Source organism: Lacerta agilis, chromosome 8 (assembly GCF_009819535.1).
Source record: "Lacerta agilis isolate rLacAgi1 chromosome 8, rLacAgi1.pri, whole genome shotgun sequence".
Taxonomy (NCBI): Eukaryota; Metazoa; Chordata; class Lepidosauria; order Squamata; family Lacertidae; genus Lacerta; species Lacerta agilis.
This window is the reverse complement of record NC_046319.1, coordinates 70,376,594-70,383,698: the sequence shown is the minus strand read 5'-3', so window position 1 is coordinate 70,383,698 and position 7,105 is coordinate 70,376,594. Positions and strand designations below refer to the sequence as shown.

The 7,105-nt window shown below is 45.2% G+C and overlaps 1 long non-coding RNA gene across 1 annotated transcript; it reads right to left on the bottom strand.

Annotated features, from left to right (window-relative positions):
- Window positions 1–896: 896 nt before the first annotated feature.
- LOC117052354 lies at window positions 897–3,537 on the bottom strand. Its single transcript, XR_004427250.1, has 3 exons — window positions 3,410–3,537; window positions 1,709–1,855; window positions 897–1,069 (listed from the first exon to the last, which is right to left on the bottom strand). It is a non-coding gene; the product is annotated as an uncharacterized LOC117052354 (long non-coding RNA).
- Between the last annotated feature and the right edge of the window lie 3,568 nt (window positions 3,538–7,105).

Genomic DNA, 7,105 nt, shown 5'->3' with positions numbered 1-7,105 from the left:
TGTGGACAAACACCAGCTCCTTTGGCCTGAAAGCGAGATGAGTGCCACAACCCCATAGTCGCCTTTGACTGGACTTAACCATCCAGGGGTCCTTTACCTTTACCGGATCCTCAAAGCCCTGCCATTCTAATGGGCACAGATGTATTCTCTTCCACAGAACTACCGGTACATTGTGCATTTTGGATTGACATCCAATACCCTTTTTTAATGTGTTGCAGGGAGGGGAGTAATTGGGTAGTTTTAGTTTTCATTTTGATTATGTATTTTGTGATTTTATATTGTGAAGCACCCTGAGACCCACAGGCGTAGGGCTGTAAACAAATTTAATAAATAATAATAATAATAATTTTAAGACTTCTACAAGGGACTCCTCTTGCCAGACATGCCTCCATCTTTTTTCATAGGTTTTCAAATAGATGCACTGTGGGGTAATGCAAAACCAATCTGGTTTCAGTTTTAGTTTTGGAACTTTTAGTTTTGGACCTTTTTGTTTTGGAATTAAACCCATTTATCAAGAAGTGCTTTGGAGTAAAAGAATAGATTGAGATCGCCTGTGGATAAACCAAGTACTCTGTCTCCATGCATTCTATAATATAATATCATTTTTACTCAGCCAAAGTCCCTGGGAGAGTTTGTAAGGAATAAGGGCAGTGAATTCCAAATTGCTGAAGTTTGGTACAAATGCATTTCCATAGTCCAGAAGTCCTGCCGACACACTCAGGTCAAACTTGATTTAGATGTTTTTCCTGCTCTTCAAGCTGAATCTGGGAAAACCTGATTTCTTCAGAGTGTTGGTAAGAAGGGAGAAAGACATTACTGAATGTGTTTCAATGCAAAACTACATGATGCTAAACATGTAGATCAGCCCCAACTGTTTGGTAATGAAAGAATGCTGCTGGCAACTCCATGCGAAGGTAAAGACAAACATATTCAGCATTTCCCATTTGACACATACCAGTTATAAGGAATAGAGGAAAGGTGGCCAAGCCCAAGCCAAAAGACCATCCATAACTGGCCAGTGATCCCACATGCCCTGTGTAGCTGGCCATGGCAATCAGGACACAAACAGCTAGGAAGGGGAAAAAAATACATTAAGATACAAAGTTACTCGTAAATTAAATTTTGGAAGCTGACCTGGAAGCTGTAGCTAGTGAAATGCAGCGGTTGGAAGAAGTGCTCTGGTTGCCAGAAGCAGATGCTTATTATTGAATAGTGGACATAGCAGACGATACAGAGATTTCTCCAAGTAGCTCTTTATAAGTAGGCTAGAACTGAACTGAACACAGACAGCTCAGCTGGCCTGCTTTTATAGGCAGCCGGCTGGCAACATTGTAACAACAACAGCCCAGGGTTTCCTGCCTAAACTAACTGACGTGGACCTGAGTGAAAACTATATACACCAGTGTTTTTCAACCTTTTTTGGGCAAAGGCACACTTGTTTCATGAAAAAAATCACGAGGCACACCACCATTAGAAAATGTTAAAAAAATTAACTCTGTGCCTATATTGACTATATATAAAGTAATTCTCTTGAATAGGAATCAAATAAACAAATTTTTCCCACAGCACACCAGGCAACATCTCGCGGCACACTAGTGTGCCGCGGAACAGTGGTTGAAAAACACTGATATACACAACACCCCTGGTGGCCAGGGTGAGAACTTCAACACATAACACTTATGACACCCCCCCCCCCATAATACTGTACCTGCAACAATGCTGGCTATAGCTGAGGTCTTGGCCCTGGAGATGGAGCCAATCTGGAAGTCAAAATATTTGCCACAAAGACCAAGGCAAGAGATGGCTCCAGCAGTCATCCCAAGCAGCATGAAGACTCTGGTAGTATGGACAAAAACTTGAAGGAAGGAAGGGGGGGTTAAATGCATCCATGGGATTGGACAATTGCATTGCAGACATGCCTGGGATGGATAGATCCTCTGTTCCATGTCTGTTTTGCAAGTATGATGTTCCATTTCAGAATTAATCTGTATTTTTCAAGAGAATCCCCAACTTAAATAAATAAAATTAATTTAGACACAGTGGGGCACCATTTTGTGATGGTGTTCCTAATCCTACCTGCGGGGGTCAGTTCCTGAATGGAGCAAAGTGGGGCTGATACCATTGGTGGCTGATGCTTATGGGTACTGGGGGTAGGGGTGGTGGCAGGAAGTTCAACAGTAAGGCTGGCAGGTGGGGGCTGGCTGAGAACAGACTGAGCTTGGTGGGGCAATGCCCCATTTGCCCTAAGAGACCAGCCTCCTATTACTCAGCATGATGGTTATTGACCTGTTGCAACACCTGCCACGTTCCACATGTGTTCATTCTGCCCTCTCCCCCCCACTGCTGAGAGAGGCCATCAGGAGAGGTAGCTGAGGTAACATTTTGTTTTCATTTCATTTATTAGACTCATCAGTCGCTTGTCATCTGAAGGTCTCCAAGCGACTTACAGTAAAAAAAAGGAAGAAAAGAATACATAATACCTTATTATTTCATATAACATAAATAAGTGGGTCAGAACATACAAAGCACTGTTCTGACCCACTTATTAGCAAATTAACAAAACCTCCACCTCCGCCTTGTCCTAAAGTCATTGACATTGAACCAACATTTCCCCCCAGTTAACCTCTCCACCCCACCCAGAAGTCTCAAGGCCAGCTGTTGCAAATCAGGGGTAGGTGGGTCCAGTGTCCTGCAGGGATGGTCCAGCGTCTCTCTTCTCCTTTCATCATTGCCTGAGACACACACACACACACACACACACACACACACACACACACACACACATCACACGAAGTGACAGTGGGACACAGTAAGCCTGCCAAGAACACAGTGTGAATTAAGTGTGCAGTCATCCCAGGATCCTTTGCAGCATGCAGGAAGGTTGTGGTTGATAGTGATGGATAGGGATTCCCAGGGGCACCAAGTGGAATTCACATCAGAGGCCCTGCAAGGCTTCGGATGCAATTTCTGAGACCCTGTGAGGCCTACGATGCACTTTTTGGGGCCTCGCGAAGCTCCAGAAGTCGCATTGGAGGCCCCACGGTGTGGGTGCCAAGCACCCAGGCGTCCAGGGCCCCCTATATTTGGTGCCAGTGGGGACTCCTCAGCAAACAAAAGTGTGTCCTGATGGATCACCTGTTGCATATATTATAACAGAGTACATGCCGTGATTTTTGGAGATCAGATGGGAATCAGCAATATGGAGTACCATCACCCTTTTTATGCTGCCCAGCCATTTTGTGCTGGAACCCACTGCACTCACGTTAGTGCTGAATACCACACCACTAGGACTCTATCAGAAAACAAAAATCTTACTATTCACATCTGTCCCAAGTGACCTACAACCAGAATTGACCCCATAATAAACACAAAATTTCCAGAGGCCAATGCTTCTGTTGCTATCTGCTACCCAGTGGTCTGATCCCAGGGCAATGAGGAAGAGCAGAAGACTGATGAAACTGCAAACCACGGTGCCAATCTGCAGGGCCTGCATCGTGAGGATGGTCAGATCTTATGACTGCTCAGCGTAATTGGGATGACGAACCTGGGGAAGGGAGACATGCACATTATTCCACATAAATTGCAGTCTGTGTTTGGGTGTGCTTAAAATTTGCATATGTGCCGAGAGGCCTACAGCAAATTGTGCTGTCATGAAGATGTCCTCAGGTGTGCGGACTATGATAGGCAATAAATACTTCTCCATTTCAGGTTAATAATAATCAGTGCTTATTTTCTAAAAATAAATAAATGTTTTGGGGTACTGTCATTTTCCTACTCATAACAACAACAACAATAATAAATTATTATTTCGACCCCACTTATCTGGCTGGTTTCCCCAGCCATTCTGCGTGGCTCCCAACAGAATACACTATAAAAAACACAATAAAACATCTCAGAAGTTGATAGTTTTTTGTTGTTGTTTTTTAAACTATTTTACTGCAAAAGTCTGGTTCAAAACAATTGCTTTTAGTCTATTTCATCAGCTCCAGTTAGGCAAAGTACCAAAGTTTGCCAGCCTTCAGCTGTCTCACCAGGCTCACCAGGCTCAGAATCTCCACCTCCTTTCTTTAGGTGAAACTCACCACTCTGGAACAAGCCCCTGGCATGCTTTTATTCCGCAACCCACTCAATAGGGGTGGGCAGTATACCCACCTCTGATCAAAGGGTACCACCCCTCTGTGGATGGTCCTCATCTCTCCCGCCCCCCCCCCCCGCCCCTCTGCATCATTGTGCTTTCTTCTGACTTCTGAACTGCTGGATTGCTGGGGGGTAGGCTCTTTCTGGATACTGGTTCCATCAGAGATTAGAATGATTTACATATGCAATACCCTTTGATGGTCCCACTGGAGAAAGGCAGCATTGGACACCTGCTCAGGCCCACAACCTTTGCTGGGATCACATGGCTTCCTGGTCCTGCTGCTGCTCCTTCAAACCATTAACTAGGCACTGGCCTTTTCTGAGTCTGCCTTCCTTCTAGAGGCGAGATCACTGATGGCATTTCCTCACTTGAGTAGGCTAAGCATAGGTGAAGGCAACCAGGATAAGCCCCTCTTCCAGGCAACATATTTGCTTACCCCGTGTCAGATCTCCAGAGAGCTGTTTCTGCACACCGAAAGCCTCCAACTCACATCTCAGTCCTTCTCTCTGCTTCTCCTTTGCTCTGTCTTCAAAGGTTACAACACACAAACTGCTTGCAACAATAGGCCTTCAGCATTAGCAACAGGAAATGGTACAACCCACAGGGATTGCCACTTTGTTCCAGAAATGATCAAGAAGCCATTGGCCAAGAGCAAGACAAAAAGTGGGCAGAGCAACAAAGGTTAACTTCTCTGAAGTCTTATCCTGTGTTGGGGAGACCACCCCATCCCAATCTCCCATAAGGCACCAATTCTCACACGGAAAATCCACCAGTCTATTCATAAGTCATTTGCAAAAAGAGAAGTGTGAATTTTGAAAGATGTTTCGGTTTGCGTATTGTTACAGAAAGTGTGATTCAAATGCAGACTGAATCAAATCCCCACCCCTAGGGCTAACTTGGCTGTCTCTGTCCCAAACACCATCTTTCCACTCTCTGGCGAAGTTGGACTTGTACCCTAGGAATTGTGTTTTGATAGGGGACGTACTGGAGCTTATGCAATTTGTAGCTCACTTTACTTTGCATCCATTCTTGTTTGATTATCCATTCAATTTATATCTCACCCTTCCTCCCAAAGGATTTGCTCTCAAAGCATTTGCCTGCCCTCCCTCCTGACAGCGGCCCTTTTGGGCACATATGTGTGCATGCCGGGCGGAGGTGTGGTGCAGCATGGAAGGTCAACAGAACCCACTGCACTAGACCAGCCCTCACCACCAGTGCCGCCAGGCATGTGCACAGGGTGAGGAGGGTTCGCAGAGCCCATGCGCCAGCTCAGCCCTGGCTACCGGAGCCAAGCAGGGCTGTTCTGAGCCCTTCTTTGCCCGTGCAGAGAAGGCCCAGATTGGCCAATACAGCCCTTCACTGGCAAGTCCCCCCCCCCACACTGGCCGGGCAACCATTCTGTGAGGGGGCTGGGGATATGGTGACGAGACTAGGCTGAGCTCTGAGACCCAGAGACACCCTGTTGCAGGGGCGGTGGGACCTGCCCCCGCCCTCCCCCACGCTATGACTGTCTCCTGGGTCTGAAGTTCCCCATTTCTGCTTTATGCAGTGGATGAAGAGGAGGAGACACTGGCTGCTCCCCTCCCCCCCCCCGCCCACAGATTGGACCTTCATCTCCCAGCAGCCCCAGTTTTACCATCAGCCTGAGAGGCATCACTGGCAGCTATTGATCCTCATCGATACTCACTTGTTATGATAATCTACTGCTAAAGCATTTGGAAGTTCCAGAAGTGGCCTTATCCAGGGCTCATTTAAGGAGAGAGTGCTGGATGCTTGCAAAACTTTTTGCAAAGTCTGGATAGTTTCCATATATGTACTTTTTGTGACTAGGGATGAATGAAGCTCCAGATTTCAGTGCATTTCCGTTTCTCATTTGTGCAATCTTCAGTTCAGTTCAGTTGGAGAGGAGTTTGTCCAGTTTACAGGTCACTTCACTTTGTACCCTTGTAACTGATTTTTATGCATTTACTTATTCAGTTTATATCCTGTCCTTTCTCCCAAAGGAGCATGGCAAGCCCATCAACAACCACATAACCCCTTCTCTTACAATCAGTAAAAAATGCTTTCTGATTTTAGCCTAGTCTTTTTGCTTCTTATTGCCACCCACTAAAGGTTTGCAAAGTTTGTTTTGAGCCTGCACCCTTACTCATTTCAGCCAGGTAGAGCCTCACTGAGAAAGACTTCCTTCCTCAGCAAACCCACATCCTCATGAAAGCAACAAAACAACAACGAAGAAACGATGGGGGAGAGAGAGGCTTTGCTCTTTCTGGGTGCATTACTCCCTGATGTCTAAGAGCAGAACCAGGGCTGCAAACTCCTTCTTCTTCCCTCTTAATCAGACTGCCTCTAGGTTCAGGTATTTGCTTCAGGTCTAGCTTTCCCCAGGGCAGGCGTTACCTGTGTCCCACCCTTTCTAAAGAGCTCCAGCTTTGTCTCCACATATTGCAGCTCGAAGACTATAAGCTTCATGGTGACAATGTTGTGTTAAATGAAGAGAAAAATCTGCCTCTCCACTCATATGTTTTCCACTCTCATTCTATAGAGCATTCCATGAAACTCTGGAAGTATTCAGTGTTCTTTTCATTGGAAAAGTGTCATTTTGCACACATTAGTCACTGAAAGTAAAATAAAGCATTTGATTTTCTTTTCTTTTAAAATCTATTTACGTAATATTGGTAATGTCAATGTGGTGGTGGTGGTTATTTAGTTTTCCAAATACTTCCATTGGAGATAAACTTAGAAAGCTCACTTAGAGTGCCTTCAGACTGTTGCTATTTTGCAGAAGGGATTCAAATATGTACTGTACATATGTACTGGATCAAAGTGATATTTCACTGTGGCACAACCAAATCAGAATGGATGCCAAATTTTGTAAGGAGTTTAAGATAAACTGCTTATGCGGGTTGCTGTCTTGTATTTCAGAATAAATTTTTACTGAAGCGGGGGGAATGGGTGCCGAATAAAAAC